This window comes from Brachyhypopomus gauderio, unplaced genomic scaffold (genome assembly GCF_052324685.1).
Source record: "Brachyhypopomus gauderio isolate BG-103 unplaced genomic scaffold, BGAUD_0.2 sc34, whole genome shotgun sequence".
In the NCBI taxonomy this organism is placed as follows: domain Eukaryota; kingdom Metazoa; phylum Chordata; class Actinopteri; order Gymnotiformes; family Hypopomidae; genus Brachyhypopomus; species Brachyhypopomus gauderio.
The window spans coordinates 1,669,313-1,687,359 of NW_027506866.1; the positions used below are offsets into that span (position 1 = coordinate 1,669,313).

The 18,047-nt window shown below is 40.6% G+C and overlaps 1 protein-coding gene and 1 long non-coding RNA gene across 2 annotated transcripts in view; one reads left to right on the top strand and one right to left on the bottom strand.

Annotated features, from left to right (window-relative positions):
- The window catches only part of LOC143485362 (uncharacterized), an 85,860-nt gene that overhangs the window by 41,065 nt on the left and 26,748 nt on the right, over positions 1 to 18,047 (bottom strand). The gene's annotated exons all lie outside the window — the stretch shown is intronic.
- LOC143485388 (uncharacterized) lies at positions 4,046 to 6,997 on the top strand. The gene is made up of 3 exons (XR_013122863.1): positions 4,046 to 5,347; positions 5,464 to 5,593; positions 5,720 to 6,997. It is a non-coding gene; the product is annotated as an uncharacterized LOC143485388 (long non-coding RNA).

An 18,047-nucleotide genomic window follows, 5' to 3' on the forward strand; every position in this document is an offset into this window, starting at 1 on the left:
ACAGGGTCCATGCTTGTTTTGAAAATATGTACCGCTGATATCAACACTGTAGCAGCACGGACCCAAAAGATGTAAATTTTCCTTTACGGTGGTGGAGGGTGGGTGGAGCTCCTGCTGGTGATGAGCTCGCGAGCGGAGCTGTCTATTTGGTGGATTATGAGCTTGTTTTTTACTTTGAGGTTGTGGGGGAGATTTGTTTATTAAGGACTGTGGGGGAGAAGTTGAGGTGATTTGCCGCTGTACCTGAGGACTCGCTGACAGTGAAAGTGTCAGTCTTGTCCCTACAGATACAAGCTTCTCCATGGTTTCTGGGAAGTTCAGGTGAGGTGATGATGAGATGGAGGATGGTGTGGATTGTCTATTCGGTTGTGGTGTTTCTGGCAGCTGATACAGCACATGGCTCCCATCTAATTACTCCGCATCCTCTGTGGGGGGAGGATGTTGTGTCTCTGTAGTGGCGACGGTGTCCTTGGGCGTTAACGCTGACGTTTCTTCACCAGTTGAAACAGAGAAGTTACACAGAGATAAAATAAAGTTTTCTGACAGGAGATTGACACCCCTCTTGTTAGTTTGCAGTCCGATTGAAGAATTCTCTCTTCCCAAAAAACAGATTGAAGTTGTCAATGAAGTTCAGTCCATTTGACCTGCAGGTTTTCTGCAGCCAAACATTTAATGCCAGTAGCCTTGAGAACGTATTGCAGCCCCCTGCAGGCACAGGGCCACTGATGAATACCTGATTTAATGCCGGAGTTGCTGCCACACTCCAGAAATGTTTATAATCTCATCTGTCCTGTGTATGTCCTTATACAGAGCTAATTTTCCCTGTTTTATTTTCTCGAGGAACACAGATGAGGAGAGACAAGCCTTTTCCAGAGATCCATCCTGGGCCAGCCACCTCCTGCCTAACCGGATATGCCTACACCAAAATGGACATTATCCCTTACAGGTCTAAATTGTTCTTCTGTGTAAATTGTTGTCATTGGCATGGTGACCGGCGTCGGCCCAGAGGAGTATTTTCAAGTGTCCAATACTCATCTCTGTCACACACACATCACCAATAAATGTAACAATTCAGCATGAAATAAAAAAACAGGAAATACTAAGGCCAGCAAAATGGTGGTGGATCCTCTTAGGACCCCCGGCCTGCTACGGACCTGCTGGCGCTGCCATCACCGTTTCCTAGCAAAAGACGTCACGCCACACACCCGTCCCACGAAAAAATGTCTTCTGCTACACACTCCACCACGTCCCCAGAAACGAAAGCTTATGTAGAGATGCAAATGTGAGTGGGAAGAGGCACATTGATGACTGAATAGCATCATTTAAGGCAAATTAAGATGAATTTAAGGCAAATTGTAAGGTTTGTAAAATATTGACACTGATATGGTACAGAACATTGTTATTACTGATTCAGTTTCCTATTGAAACTACTATTGAAAGAACAAATCATGTCAATAGATTAAATCTAAACCTCTGTTTAACTGTTTGAATGATCTGATTCAATTTAATTAAGAATTTGTCATCTCACTCATTCTCTCCAGGTTACCGCAGCACCACACAGTCACAACCTCAGTTACAACAGTGCTGACTGTGCATATAAACTGCATCAAAATATTCTTTCAAAATATTCTTTCAGATTCAAAATTTAGGGAGAACAAAGGCAGAGGCAGTGGTTAAAGATGTCCTTGCTTCAAAGGCAGTGGGTGATGTTGTGAAGGCCCTAACATCAGATAAATCCTGACCATTCTCATTACACACAGATGCATCAAATAAAAGCAACAGGAAGATGTTTCCCCTCGCTGTTCAATATTTCAGTCCAGAATGTGGGATCACCAACAAAATGTTTGATTTCATGGAGAATCCAGATGAGTCTGCTGCCGGGATTGTAGCTCTGATAGACTGTGCATCAGACTCTGGAACAGCTGAACTGATTTCTACCTCACAAACTATCTCTGGACTCGTTCTCGCCCCCTACTGTGCAATTTTCCTTTGCACATTTATTTGAGACACCTACAGCTATATACATATTTACAACCTGCGTTCATGGAAAGAAATAAAACAGTATTAAATTGAGTCCTCTTAATCAGAGTTTAAAGATCGGTGACTGCAAAGTCACATAGATCCCGTCATCACATACATTACGAGCCTGCTCTCTCAGGCTCATCCCCCCTCTGCCTAGTTACACCCCATTATATTCTATAAGCCCCTCCCCAAGAACATTCCATTCATGATACATTATTTGAAAAAATAACTGTTTTGCACAATTTCTTGCATGTGCTGGCACTCTGTATCTCCAGGGTAGTTAATTTTGCAATGTGGTGCAGCCTTAAATTGTGAAATACAGAGACAACAAATGACAGGAACATGAAATTATGGTTCTCGATTTCGAATTGGGTTTCTGCAATGTGCTCCCCGAGTAAAAACACATCTTCAGAACCAATCTCAGCCCGAACGAACTGGTTGACAAAGGACACACTGACACCTGTTGATTTTTGGCGTATCACACGCTCTGCTGCTCTGACCACCTTCACTGTTCCATCTGAGGGGATCATCAGACCACCATTGTTTTTAAGTTGAGGCAGGTGGTAGCTCTGGTCAAAGGATGAGGGTACAGCAGCTTTGACAAGGCTTGCACGGCACACCTCACAGTTTTTTCAGAATTTTTTGGACAACAAACCCTGAAATGTAGACCAGGGCATTGTCCACAAGACCACCAAAGCAGGTGGGCAGGTAACTGTGGTCACATATGACTGCAGAAATGTTTGCAGATGGGGACGGGAGCTCTTCTTCTACCATTAAAGCAGAGTGCATGTCTGCAGCCGATAGTGATACAGTCTCATCTTGTGCTGCCACGTTGCCCGACGTACTTGGTGAGACACCACAGCGCACCATCAGACGATGGAAAACGCCCTGGAACTGCCCTGCAGTGGGACTGTTATTCCAGCCTCCTAAAAAAATCTAAAACATTTGCACACTTAGATTACAGAGATATTTAATGAGGACACTCATAGTCATCAAAGACACATCTTCTGAGGGTAAGTATGGAAACTGTATAACCATGTTTCTTCCACAGGTAGGCTATAAAAACAAATGCATAGGTGTCTGAAGAGGTCTATAATATTGTAAACAAGTGATGTATATTCTCTACTAGAATGCCCACCCAGATGGTACCAATATCCGCTCTGGCTCACGGACTGAAAAGACTAATTATAATGTGAAATTTCTACCTGATGCCCTGACAGAATGGAACAAAAGTTCCAAGTGATCCTGACTGAAGCGGTATGTGCAGACATAATGCTGGACTTGGAATTTTTTGTGTTCCTTGTTGCTACAGGCTAAAATATAAGAAACTTAAAACAACTTCCATAAAACATTTGAATTAGTATACCACATTGTATTGTAATACACAATACATCACTAACCCCTAAACATGCAGAAAGAACAAAAAGTAAAAACATGTTTTGACCTTTTAGCAAAGTATGATATTAACTTTTGTTTCACATATGTATCATAAATACATCTAAGTGCATTACAAATACGTGCTTTCATGATGTGTGTGTGTGTGTGTGTGTGGGTGCGCGCGCGCGCGCGTGTGTGTGTATATATACAGTCATACCCCTGTCAAATTTTGACTTAAATTTACTTTTATTTAACCAGAAATTATATTTTTGACTGGAAATCTCCCAGGAGATAATACGATGATGTACAAGAGGCATCATTGTGGGGAAAAAAAATTCTCAGCTTTTATTCACATTTGAACAAAAAGTAGCATGTCCAAAATTATTCAGACCCTTCTCAATAATTAATAGAAAAGCCTTTATTTACAGCAATCAAACGCTTCCTGTAATTGCTGACCAGCTTTTTGCATGTCTCCACTGGTATTTTTGTCCATTCATCTTTAGTGATGAGCTCCAACTCTTTGAGGTTGGAGGGTCTCCTTGCCATCACCCTGATCTTTAGCTCCCTCCACAGATTTGTTGGTATGGGAGGAGTGAGGTAGTTACAGGCTGCAGTGTGCCTGTAATCAGGCATGTTATAAGGGCACCATGGGGTCCTTGCAGCAATAGCGTGGCTAAGCTAAGCAGCACAACGGGACGACAGGGTTGGAGCGTGAGCTCGACTTTACGGAGTGTTCGCTGTTGTAAGGTACGGTGCATTTTTACTCATGTATTCTGCTTTTAAATGTGAGACTAGTGTCCAGTACTAAGTGTTTAGTCCTGCTCTTATATCGAGGGAGAGGCCCAGACGAGGCGCCTCCTGGTGCAGTACTATTGTGGGAGCAGAACTGAGTCATTAGTAGTTTTGACGGGGTTAAAGCAGGTATGTTTCACTTGTATACGGAGTTTTATGGGTTGGGGATTTAGTTAAGCTACATAACTGGAGTGCAACCTTTAGCTTTGCTCTCTAACCACCTGTGCCTTTTAGTTTGCTTAGCTAGCCCCTGTAGCTTCTTGGCCTTAGGCGCTAACCACCTACAGCTTCTATCTTTGGCTGGTATATAATGCTTAGTTATTGCTGCTGCTCCTTTATAAGTTTAGTTTAGACTTGATAAAGACGAGGTTTGGTTCAGAGCGCCGATTTTGGATTAAGAAAATGTTAATGTTGTGGATATTACAACTTGTGTTTGTTTCCCATCATTTTTGTCCCATGAGGCTGATATCATGTTAACCCTTTGAGTTGGTATGTTTTGATAGCTTGCCAACCTTGATGATTATGTTTGCTTCATCTCCTGTCCGTTTACGTGTCCTAAACATGACAGGTAAACAAAAAAAAAAGTACGTACAGACAGCAGGTCCAACCACCACTGCTGTGTACCATTGTGCACAGCATCGACAAGGTGTAATTCCTACCTGAGCTTCCACACCTTTCCAAAGGACTCAGAACTGCAGAAACAATGGGTGGTTAAGATCAGGAAAGATCATTTTATCGTCACGAGTACTTCCCGAGTGTGTTTGCGACATTTTATCGCTGCTGATCTGCTCGAACCTCCCACTCCTGCTGGACGACGACGACTGCGACCTGGAGCTTTTCCTGTGCTATTTCAATGGAATAACTATACTATTCCAACTCCACGATCTGGAGTATGGGAAAGAACAGAGCGTCCACCCAACACTGATCTAACAGAGATGCAGACTGACCATGATGATGATGACCCCTTACCGTGTCATGAACATGACTACTGCGTCAGTAATGAGCCTGCTGCGCTTGATCTCTCCCTCAATGAAAATGAAGAGCTACGCGAGGAGATATCAAGGCTCTGAAAACGAATCGAAGACTTAACTGTCAGCAGCAAGTTCTGTTTGGAGCGGTTTTCTGCCTCTGATGACGACATACGGTTCTTTACCAGGTAAATAAAAAATATGGCAGGACACAGTATACGGATGGGCCTTCTCTGGTGTCTGAAATACATTGTGAATGAATTAGCCATTATATAACTTTATATATAACTTTTATATTCCACAGATTTGCAATCCATGCCCACCTGATGGGCTTTTGGAAGCAAATAGAGCCAGCCACCCACAACATCATACGGGTTACAAGCGCACGGACTGTTGAGAAGACTGATCAGGTCCCTCACTCTGCCAGTACAACGGTAAATGTTTTCCTGTTGTCCATACAAAGCATGTTATGTCATCATTTTCAAATTAATCTTTACATCAAAAGAAGTTTTGATAGTCATAATGTAATATGACAATAGGATAATGTATTTTTTCCCCAGGTTCTTCAAGCAATTGATGAGATTTTTCTCTTCATGTACTACCTGTCATTGGGACTGATGCGAAAGGATTTGGCCCACAGATTTAGAATACATCGGTCAACTGTTAGTTGTATTATTAACACCTGGGCCAACTTCCTTTATACTGTATTGGGAGCTGTTTCTATTTGGTTAGATGTGGACACTGAAAACTCACCTCCCAGATGTGTTTCAGGACTACGCTGACACTCAAATAATTTTAGATTGCACAGAACTGAGATGTCAAACTCCAAATTCCCTTCTCCTCTAGAGTGAAGTGTTTTCCACTTATAAATCATACTGTACATTCAAAAGGTTGATTGGGATAGCCCCTCGTGGCGCAGTGACCTTTGTGTCTTCTCTTTATCAAGGTGCTATCAGTGATAAAGAGATCTTAAAGCAGTCTGGCATTGTGGCCCTCCTTGACCCATCTATGGCCATCACGGTGGACAAGGGTTTCCTTGTTGAAGACTGCGTTCCATGCAAAGTCCACATACCCACGTTTCTGTCAAAGAGAGCTCAACTGTCTAGGTCAGAGATCAGAACGTCACAGTCCATTGCAAGACTGAGAGTCCATGTTGAGCGTGTGATTCGCAGAGTCAAATAACATAAAATATTCAGCACAGTGATCCCCCTTTCAATCACAGGGAGCATAAACCAAATTTTTACTGTTGCCTGTCTTTTGGTGAATTATCAAAATGGCCCCTTGGTAAAAGCCTGGGCAAACAATGGCTAATCTCAATCCAGAATTAGACAGATGATGTAATGTGAATTACAGTGATTTATTTATTTATTTTTTTCTCTAACCTTAGAATGATCCCTTTAAGGTCAGGGGTCGGCAACCCGCCGCTCTGGAGCCGCATGCAGCTCTTTGATCCCTCTGATGCGGCTCAGCTTTTGAATAGAATTCATGAGTATTTAATTAACGTATATTATTTTTGAGACTTAAAAAAAAGTTCAGGTGGAATTTCACAAATGTCCGGTATTTAGTTTCGGTTCGCTTGAGTGACATGTCATCGTCACTGAAATAAATTTCCAATTATTTTGCTTTTGTGGCTCCGAGTCAAAAAGGTTTCCGACCCCTGCTTTAGGTCATACTAGTCTGTAAATATTGGCTGCAATGTTAAGGTACAGTGCAATATGATTAATTGTATAAAATGCTTTCACTTTTATATGTAAAATTGACAACACAATACAACATTATGTATTTCTTAACTTTTACTGTATTTGTAAAAAATGAAATGAATACAATAGTAATACAATTGACAGAATAAATTGAAATTGTTTTAATTGTTCATGAGTTCATATCTTCATTATGATTTTCTATTGCTTGGGCATAGAGAGGTATTTTGGCATGTAAGTGTTAAAGAAAAACATGTCACACCTCCTTTTCACCTCTTCTAATACACTGCTATCTCTGTAAACTCGCTGCACAAAGATATCATCATGGGCACAGATAACTAAATCACACCACTGCACACCAGTAATCAATAACTGGAACTGGATTTGCCAATAATAACAATGGCTCTCCTTCATTTTGTGTAGGCCTTGTGCCACTTTGAGAAATTTGCAGTCTACACAGCTTTGTGCATTTGGGCACTTAATTTCAACAAGCCCAAATGATGGACGCTCAAGTGTGTCATATACAAGTCCATCAGGTGATGCACCCAGCCAAGAGGCATCTGGATGAATCACTAGCCCACACTTGGTCAAGTTCAAGTTTTTCAGAACTGCACAGTCCTTTAAGGCTCCTGTTTCCATTTCAAGTCCCCTCTTCACGTGTGCTGTTTGTCGTGTCCCTCGGATTATCCTTTCTGCCAGACTTTCTGCAGCACCTGGACCTCTAACGTGGCTCACCTCTCTGAAATGTGAGGCAGTCACTCTTTCTCTCCTAAGTGAATGCCACTCAGGTGTAGCACTTTGGGATCTTGTTGCCTCCTCAATAAGGTGTGACTGTGACAAGGCCACAGAAAGTGAGCTTAGGTGTAGCTGTTCTTGGTGTGTTGGCACAAATGAATATTCAGGTGGGCTTAGATGGTAACATTCTAGTGGCAGACTCGGGAATGGGGGTGCATCCTCATGTATGACAACACTGTCAGATGGAGGTGGTGGTTGTTGATAGGACAGTACACTGCCAACTTGTACCTTCCCAAAGATGGAGTCCACAAGTGGCTTGTCAGGCGAGATGTTCATTGTGCAGATGAGTGGAAGAGAATCTGCTTTCATTCCAGCGTAGACTGGTCCAGGATTGAGGGTGGCCGGGTGTGGGAGCTCACCGCTGTAGCCCTTGAAAAGTGTACTTCTGAAATAAAAGAAGAGTGAATACCATTTATTTTTACACATTGTAATCTGTTCCCCAGCACAACTGATTGTGAATCACATGTCATCTGAAGCACAACGAGGCTAAATTTAATTTTGAAAAGAACAGGGTCTTATCAGATGATCAAAAGCATTTTTTTTTTACCACACACTGTAATCTGCCTATTAAATTTGGTACTACATACCTAACTCCACTGGCTGTAGTAGCACCTGGTTTTGGCTTTAGGACAACCATGGCATCCACGGGTCCAGGCTTCACCGCCTATTAATTTAAAAGATGGTGTTAGTAAAGTGACTGTGATACATAAACTAACATTAAATAATGAAATAAGACAAACCATTGTTGGTGGTTTATGCCACTTCTGTTCTGTCTGTGTGCATGAAAGGACAGGAGGGATCGACAGACATGCCAGATTCAGAATAATGAGCAGTCTGGAAAAGCAATGCAACCAAGTGTTTGCAGATTCCGCAACCAGCAACACAAGAGCAGTTGCTGTTAATGAGCACAACTGGCATTGAATCACGTAATGTCATCTGAAATACACAAGAGGCAATATTTAATATCTTGAAAAGAAGACTTCAGCAATGTCAATAGGCGCAATATCTGTCCCATCATGTTGTTAGTGGTGAATGTCACTTGTCTATTGTCTCATGTAACGTTTGTGCTGTTTTGCATCACTCTTAAAACACTTGGCTATACTGTCTTTCTATTCTACAGTGTTGTGCATGGTTCAATCTACTAGTTCACTGAGCAACTATAAACTAAATATATTTTAGATTTAAACTTCATTTTCACTCCAGATGAAATGCTTACACATAGGAGTGAAACAGGCCTACTTATATTTATATTATTTTGTTGTTTCCACCACCAACAACAGAACAGTGCAGGTTTTACTTCAACTGCTTCTTGAAGAGTGTTATCAGAATATGTTAATAGATGTAAGTGTTGAAGCCACATGTTAATAAAGAAGTTAAGATGAAAGATTTGAAAGACAGATTGACAGATTTTAGAAAATGCAGTTTGAAGAATAGCTGAGGTGGGCTATATTCTGCTTTTGAGTCATAGAGGTAGATAACAATAGCTCGAACTGTAAAATAAACTCCCATTTGTTTACTATAGGCAACATAGACTGCTAATGATTCCCACTCAGCTACTCTGCATTTGGCTACCATTGTAAGCTTTGAAAACCAATGCCTATGGCTATCACAGCTTACGTGAAGTAAGAGCAAGGATAAAAGATTGAACTTGTGTTGAACTAACTTTTGAACTTGTTCAACAGAACTTTGAACGTGACACTGAACAGAACTCGTGTCATTTTAACCAGTCCTACTCTCAGCTGGTGTGGCGTATCTGTTTTCTTCATAGATCTGTAGCAGTGAGCCCTCACTGTTATCTCGTTAGCCTTACTTTTGCCTGATACTTCCATCAGAAATACAAACATGTTTTTAAAAGGCATTTCTAGTACTAGGACAGGTTGGTTCGTTACTAAAAACATCACTTCATTAGACTGCCACCTCAGGCTAGCTAGCTAACTAGCGTCAGCCACTTACCTTCAAAATTGCAGAGGTAGGATGAAACGTAGAACTTGAAACCCTTTTCAAGTTGACTCTGTGTCGTTGTACTTGATGCTCTGACAATACGACGCACATCGTTGACGGTAAATTTCGGGAACTCCAACAGGCACCTTGTGAATTTAGACTCGGCCATGACATCGGCACTTCCGCATACCAACCGGAAATACGGTACCATCCTGACACCAACGAGGAAGTGGTACGTGCACCTAGGCCATTGTACCGGAAAAAGGTTCACTTCATGAAACAGTGGACATTATCGCCATCTGGTGGACAGTGAAAGCAGCGTCTTTTATTTATTCATTTTTAGCCTTTAACTCCATATTGTTTCATTAAAGTTTTTCATGTTTTGTCAATAAGTCAATAAAGGAAATCTGTTTGTTGTGATTTGTTGTTTCTTATATATCTAGCTGGTTTGGGTTCTTATTTTTACACTTTTTAAAATTAATCACATTTTTTTATATGTATACGTACATCGTGAATGTTTATGTATGGATGTAAAAATAACAAAAGTGCTTGTGGAAAAACAAGTTTGATTTATTAGTGATTTTAGTGATTGTGGACATTAGCATCTTTGTTTTCAGTTTTTATTCAAAAAGAGGATTTGTTCCACTGTGCTGGGACACAATTTTTCAAGCCTCACACAGCACTGAGGAGACTGGTGTACATAAAAATTCCAGTGCAAGCTGATAGAGGTGGAGATAAACCGTGGAACTATTGGGTCAGTCAGGTATCTTTGAACCTCAACAGTAAATCCCACATTCCCTCACCTGAAAAAATAAACACACATGATGGTCAAAGAACAGGTTAAGGGGTTTTGTAAAGCATATTAACTTTTACCTCCCATTAGAATGGAAACAATACTTCCCCTTGGCCCACCGGGGAAATCCCCGGTAGTAATGTATGCCAGTCCACCCCCGATACCTACAGTTGCATACATTTTACATACATTTATTATGCATTAAGCAGTTTTACCCTGCTGACTGTCAAAACCTATAGAGTTTTCTGTTGCCATCTGCACAAACGGCAGTCATGTTCGGGGTACAAGCAGAGTGAAGCATGTGAAGTTTTGTCACACTGAAATTTGCACAATGAGTACTCCATGAAGCTTCTCTGGAACATGTCTCCATGTATCTTCCCAATTAGCAAGGTTACAATTTAATAAGTTAGAATTAAAAGTCCTAAAGAACACCTAAATATGTATTAATCCACACTGGACTTACCCTTCCAAACTGCCAAGTCCTCCCATCCAACATCTGCAAAAACTTTGCCTTGCCTTGTATATATGTATATAATATATATTATATTGTATATATCATTTGTATATGTATATATTATATGTATATAATATATACTTATTTTATTTGAATCACTTGTATGATGCATGTAATGTTTAATTACAAATGTCTACATGCCATTTATTCAGGCCCTTACTTGCAGAAGTCCCTACAAGGTAAGATATACAAACACTCTGAAAACAGTGATCACACTACAACACATAAAACATGCAACAGAAACAAAAACAAACAAACTTTAAGTTCAATCAGTGCCTACAACTGAATGATAAGCAAACATCTGAAGTGCCTATGGTTGGCAACGATGTTTTTAAATTAATGAAGAAGATCGCTTTCACTGCGAACCAAAAAACTAATAATAACAACCATACAAACTACCCCACTCTGAAAAAAAATTCACACACGAAGACGTGACAGTGAACTCTTATTTTGATACACTCGTTGATGTTTTGAATAGGCGCCTCATCAGGAAACCACCATCTTGGTCTGTGTTGGCCACATTTCAATCTTTCTTTTTTTTTTTTTATTGAACAAAAAGTGAACATACATAGATGCAGTTTACAAACAATAAGGCGCAAAGACATTACAATTCCACCAAGAAAGAAAAATGGATAGGTGCACACAGAGAAAAAAAAAAAAAGGAAAAACAGGGGCTAAATTAGTCTAAATTATAATCTTCTATTAAAGAACAGAAAAGGCGGGCATAACGACCATGCAGCAAACAAACAGTTTTGCAGTGGAGACTGAAGTAATTGTGGAAATGACAAAAGTGAGGCTTGACTTTAAGATATTTTGATTTATGTATGAAGAATTGTCCCAGGATGATGATATTATTAACAAGAAAATCATCCTTATAGTTGTCTATGCACATTCCATAAATTATGTCATCAACTGAAAACCGTTTGAGAGAAAGTATTTTAAAAGATAACCAAGTAAAAATATCAGACCACAGTGTTTGAACAAATGAGCAGTGAAAAAATAAATGCTCAGTTGTTTCGGTGCCATCACAAAAAACACAATTGTTGGTTTCAATCCCAAACCGATGCTTAATAAAATCACTGGAGGGATAGATTCCATTTAAAGTTTTAAAGTGGACTTCTTTGGCTTTAGGAGCAATTGGATAGTTGAGATACAGTGAGTCCAAGAAGTATTTGATCCCTTGCTGATTTTCTTCGTTGGCCCACTAATAAAGACATGATCATTCTATACTTTTAATGGTAGATGTATTCTTACATGGAGAGACAGAATATTAAAAAGAAAATCCAGAAAATAAATCTAAGGATAATATATTAATTGATTTGTATTTCATGGAGTGAAATAAGTATTTGATCCCTTAGTATTCATTAGCAGTTCTGGCTTTTACAGACCAGTTAGACACTCCCAATCAACTTGTTACCTGACCTGAAGCCACCTGTTCTCACTAATCCCTTGTGTGAAAAACACCTGTCCACAGAATCAGACAGATCACACAGATTTCAAGTCTCCAACATGGGTAAAACCAAAGAGCTGTCACAGGACCTCAGAGTCAGAATTGTTGACCTTCACAAAGCTGGAATGGGCTACAAAAAGATTAATAAGGTGTTGGATGTGAAAGTAACAACTACTGGTGCAATTATCAGAAAGTTTAAAGAGTATAACATGACAATCAACAGACCTCGGCCTGGTGCTCCAAAGAAGATTTCGCCTCGTGGGGTGGCAATGATGCTGAGAACGGTCAGAAATCGTCCTGCAACCACTCGGCAGGAGTTAGCAAATGACCTGAAGGCAGCTGGGACCACAGTTTGCAATGAAACAATTGGCAACACTTTGCGCAACAATGGATTCACATCCTGCAGTGCCCGAAAGGTACCCCTGCTGAAGAGAACACATGTGGAGGCGCGCCTCAAGTATGCCAATGATCATTTGAAAGATGAACCGAGTTATTGGGAGAAGGTTTTGTGGTCAGACGAGACCAAAATTGAACTTTTTGGCCTCAACTCCACCCGCCATGTGTGGAGGAAGAAAAATGCTGCCTATGACCCCAAGAACACTGTGCCCACCGTCAAGCATGGAGGTGGAAGCATAATGTTTTGGGGGTGTTTCTCTGCCAAGGGTACAGAGCTACTACACCGCATCACTGGGAAGATGGATGGAGCCATCCCCCTGGTGTGTGTGCTAAACTTGTGGTTAACTACAACAAACGTCTCACCGCTGTGCTTGCAAACAAAGGCTTTGCCACTAAGTATTGAGTGTGTTTGGCAAGAGGGATCAAATACTTATTTTCCTCATTGAAATACAAATTAATTAAAATATATTCTTTAAAATTATATTCTGGATTTTTGTCTTGATATTCTGTCTCTCCATGTAAGAATACATCTACCATTAAAAGTATAGAATGATCATGTCTTTATTAGTGGGCCAACGAAGAAAATCAGCAAGGGATCAAATACTTCTTGGACTCACTGTATCTGGTACGCAACTTTTGGATAGATTGTATTGTGTAAATTTGAAGAATAGAGTTCCTATATGGCAGAGTGGGGTACAAGATGCTATCAAATGTGTGCTGGATTACCTTATTGGAAAGTTTAGAGTCCTTAAAAGAACAGTTTGCAATCAATAATTGTGGTAAACTGGGGACAATGGGTGAATAAGTGAGAGCTCCAACAATTAGACATAAAACAGATTTAGGAATGGCATTCACAATGGACTTAAAATATTTTTGGGTTTGACTTTAAATTATATTGCTGACATAGAGCATTGTAGGACAACAGACAGCCATTACTATCGACTAAGTGCAACACCGACCAGATACCCTTTTCCATCCAGTCCTCATTAAACAATGATTTTTTCTTTACTGTGATGTAGCGATTATTCCAGATTGGTGAATTATGTCGAGTGAAGTTATGACTGTATATAAGTTTCCTATATAACAGCACCTGCTGGTGAAAATTTGAAAGTTTCACAGGAAGACGTTGAACACTGAAGTCACAGCTTAGGAGAAAATCAATCCCTCCCATTGTTTTGAACAGACTTTGGGGAATGTGAAACCACAAGTTGTTAGAATTAAGGCATAATTTTAACCAATTTAATTTAAGAGTTCCGTTCATAAAATCAAAGTCTATAGTTTGTAGACCCCCATCCTCATAATCTTTAGTCATATCTGTTTTTTTGATGTAGTGTACCTTTTTCTTCCATATAAAGTCATAATTAATCTGATTGATTTTTTTAACAGCTTTGTTTGGAATGGCTAATGAGTATGATGGATAAATACATCTAGATATTGATTCCAATTTAACTAGAAAAGCTCTGCCAAACACACTAATGTCCCTCAACAACCACAAATTGAGTCTGGATTGACATCTCTCAATCAGCTTCCATATATTCTGTCTTTCACTCTCATCAGGATCCTTAGATATCACTATACCCAAATATTTAACCGATTTCCTAACTGGGATATTATGTACTTCTTCTAAGTCAGTGGGATGAACTGACATCATTTCACATTTATTCAGATTTAATTTAAGGCCTGACGCTTTCGAGAACATACTAATAATTTGAAAAATTTTTGGAGTCTCATTTATATCCTTCATGAAAATAGTGGTGTCGTCTGCAAATTGACTAATGATAAGAGGTCTACCTAACATATTAAGAGGAGCAATATTGGAGTTCTTTATACAGATAGAGAGCATCTCTGTGGCCATTATAAAAAGTAAAGGAGAAATGGGACATCCATGTTTAATTCCACGTTCTATAGAGAATGGAGGAGAGGTTCCTCTCGGCAGTGAAACTGATGAAGTTGTGTTCTCATATAAACATTTAATGATATTCTGAAAGCGAATTCCAAAACCAAAAGATTTTAAGCTATGAAAAATAAACGGATGCTCTACAGCAGTGGTTCCCAAACTTTTTCTGTCGTGCCCCCCTTATAATAATTTGGTGCCCTCCCATGCGGCCAATAATTTTTGTTGAGCGGGGGGGGGGCGGTGCGATCGTAAGTTGTTGAGCGGGGGGGGGGGGGATCTTAAGGGCGTACTCACACTAGGCACGGTTTGCTCGTTCCGTGCCGGGGCCCGGTTATCCCCCCTCCCCACTCCCCCGCTGGCCTGCACTCACACTCGCTTCAGCAACCCGGCCCGAGCACGCTTACGTCATCACAACGCCGCTTTATTTGGAAAAAAAGCGCGCTCGCACAACACTATAGAGTTCACGATTCTCTTTTTATTGTATTTTTGGAGTCGTTTTGGGAGTGCAGAAACACGGTGCAAGCACAGATTTATCGATAATTTAACACAACGATTGTCTGCTAATCGCTTTGCCGCTATGACTGTTTAACGTGAGCGTCGCATCCCTGATGTCATGTTTGAGTTCCAGCGAAATGAACCAATCAGACGAGGCACCAAGCGGGCCCGGGCACGGATAGCGCTCACACTAGAAGCGAACCGTGCCCGAGTCCACATGAATCGTGCCCTGGCCCACCTCTTCAAAGCGGGCCCGAGCACGGTTAACTGATCCGGGCCCGGGCACGGTTGGAGCGCTCACACTAGCCAAACGAACCGTGCTTCGGCAGGCAACCGTGCCCGGATCACAGAGCCTAGTGTGAGTACGCCCTAAGTTGTTGAGCGGGGGGGGGGGGGGGGGGGGGGGGGGGCGCCCCCCACTTTGGGAACCACTGCTCTACAGAATCAAAGGCCTTGTAAAAATCCAGGTAAAGAATAAAACCATCATCTTTAATAAGATGGTTATAATCAATGAGATCCTGTATAAGACGAATATTATTATGTATAGATCTTCCCTTCATAAAACCAGATTGTGTCTCACTGATAATTTGGTGCATATTAGTTTTCAATCTATTTGCAAATAACGAAGTAATGATTTTATAATCAGTATTAAGCAAAGTGATGGGTCTTAAATTATCTAAAATAGTGTGGTCCTTACCAACTTTGAGAATAAGTGTTATAACCCGTTGCTTCATAGAAGCTGGGAAGGACAGATCATCATTCGGCCGTAAGGCCATCACATCCAGGCGATTTGTTTAAAGAAAGACGTCCTACTGCCGTGTCCAATTCACTCATAGTAACATCTGCATAACACAGCTGAGAGAAATCATTATCAATACGGGGAATCAGATGATTTATTGAATCAAAGAATGATTTAAGATCATTATCAGAATAGGATGAGGAGTAGAGGTCTGCACTCCCGCGGTAATCCCGCGGGACCCGACAGAATATCTTGCGGCGCGGGACAGAATTTAATTGTTATTGGCGGGAGCGGGAGTTGAATTAGTCCAGGCGATGCGGGACCGGGACCGCATATACATGTAGAAAAATCCCGCAAATTAATAGTCTAGAAAATTATAATAATAACAACGCAATGATTTCCATGCATAAGGAACAGGACGAAAACAACTAATCATTCAGTAAGTAAGCAATAAACTAATTTAAAATATTGGCTAAGCAACTGATCACGTGAACATGAAGTGTGCGTCATTTTGTCATTTTGATACAGAAATGGCAGAGACTGTAGACCAGGGGTCGGCAACCTTTGAGACATGGAGTGCCAACTTTAACATGTCCAGTCAATGAGTGTGCCACTATGGCGGCGAGTTTAAATTGTTGACCGAGGAGGGGGGGAGGTGTAAATCGACACAAAAAGTATTATATCGCGATCGATCGCCAAGTTTAAACGCCTCCGCCGTTCGCGCGAGGTGTGCGTGCGGAGTCGCGCGCTACGGTCACTCGCGAAAGTATAATCCATTAATATAATAATTTATATTAAAATATATATTTTTGCTGATGCTGGTCCAGCGTGTCGCGTGCCAGTGACTATGCCTCGGTGTGCCAATGGTGGCACGCGTGCCATAGGTTGCCGACCCCTGCTGTAGACGGTCAACCAGTTTCAGCTGTGGAAAATTCTATTAAAACAGGCGATTACACCACAATTAAGCCAACTACAGGAAAGTCTGATGTATGGAAGTCATATTCCATTGTAATTAATGGAGATGGAAATCGGCTTGTTGTGATACATGTCAGAAAGTGTTGGTGTACGTCACCTAACGGGATGTGTTTGGACTGTGATAAGAAATGGGACAGCGCGATCAATCGCTATATTGCTGTTTTAATAAATACATAAGAAAATTTCAAGTACTAAATCTAATTAATTCAATTCATATTAGGATTGCGGGCGGGGGGCGACAGAAATGTGTATGTGGTGGGCGGGAGCGGGGTTAAAACAAGTGATTTTTTGGCGGGAGCGGGCAGGAGCGGGTCTAAAACAAGCGGGAGCGGGATTAAAAAAGCAGTCCCGCGCAGACCTCTAATGAGGAGTACAAGTTGGAGTAAAAGGAGCGAATTTCTTTCGTGATCTCAGAAGGGTTTACTACAATCTGTCCATTTATCAATAAAGCTTTAATAGTTATTTTTCTGTCTCCCTTTTTCTAAACGACAAAAATAGGCAGAACTTCTTTCACCCTCCTCTATCCATTTAGCCCTGGATCTTACATAAGCCCCTTCAGCTTTCCTTATATAAATGTCATCCAGTTTAATTGACAGTGATTGTAAACTCTTTTTATCATTATCAGAAAGAATTGCCTTATTGCAGAGGAGGTTAATATCTTTAATTATTTTTTGCTCTGTAATTATGGAAGCTTTATTTTGATATTTACCATATTCAATAGAGTATTGACGGATTTTGTATTTCAAAAATTCCCATTTAGAATTATAAGATGGTATGGACTTATTGTTCATTACTTCTGAGACTAAAGTTTTGATGTGGTCACAGAAACTTTGTGATTTTAGTAAACTGGAGTTAAATTTCCAGTATCCTTTGTTTCTAGGGAAGTCACTAGATGGTTTAAAGACCAACCTTACGGCAGCGTGATCAGTAAGAGGTGCAGCTGAGATGGAACAATCATAAACAGCATTAGTCATGAACGGTGAAATCAACCAATAGTCTATCCTGGATTTAATTATGCTATTCGGTTTAAACCACGAGTATTCTAAGGTGTTGGGATATTTGCTGCGCCATGGATCCAGCAAATTGTGGACAGAGCAAAAGTTAATGAGGATGGGGTTAAAAAAAACTGTCTTGAAATTTTGATGGGAATCTGTCCAAGTGTTCATCAAAAACCATATTAAAGTCACCCCCAACAA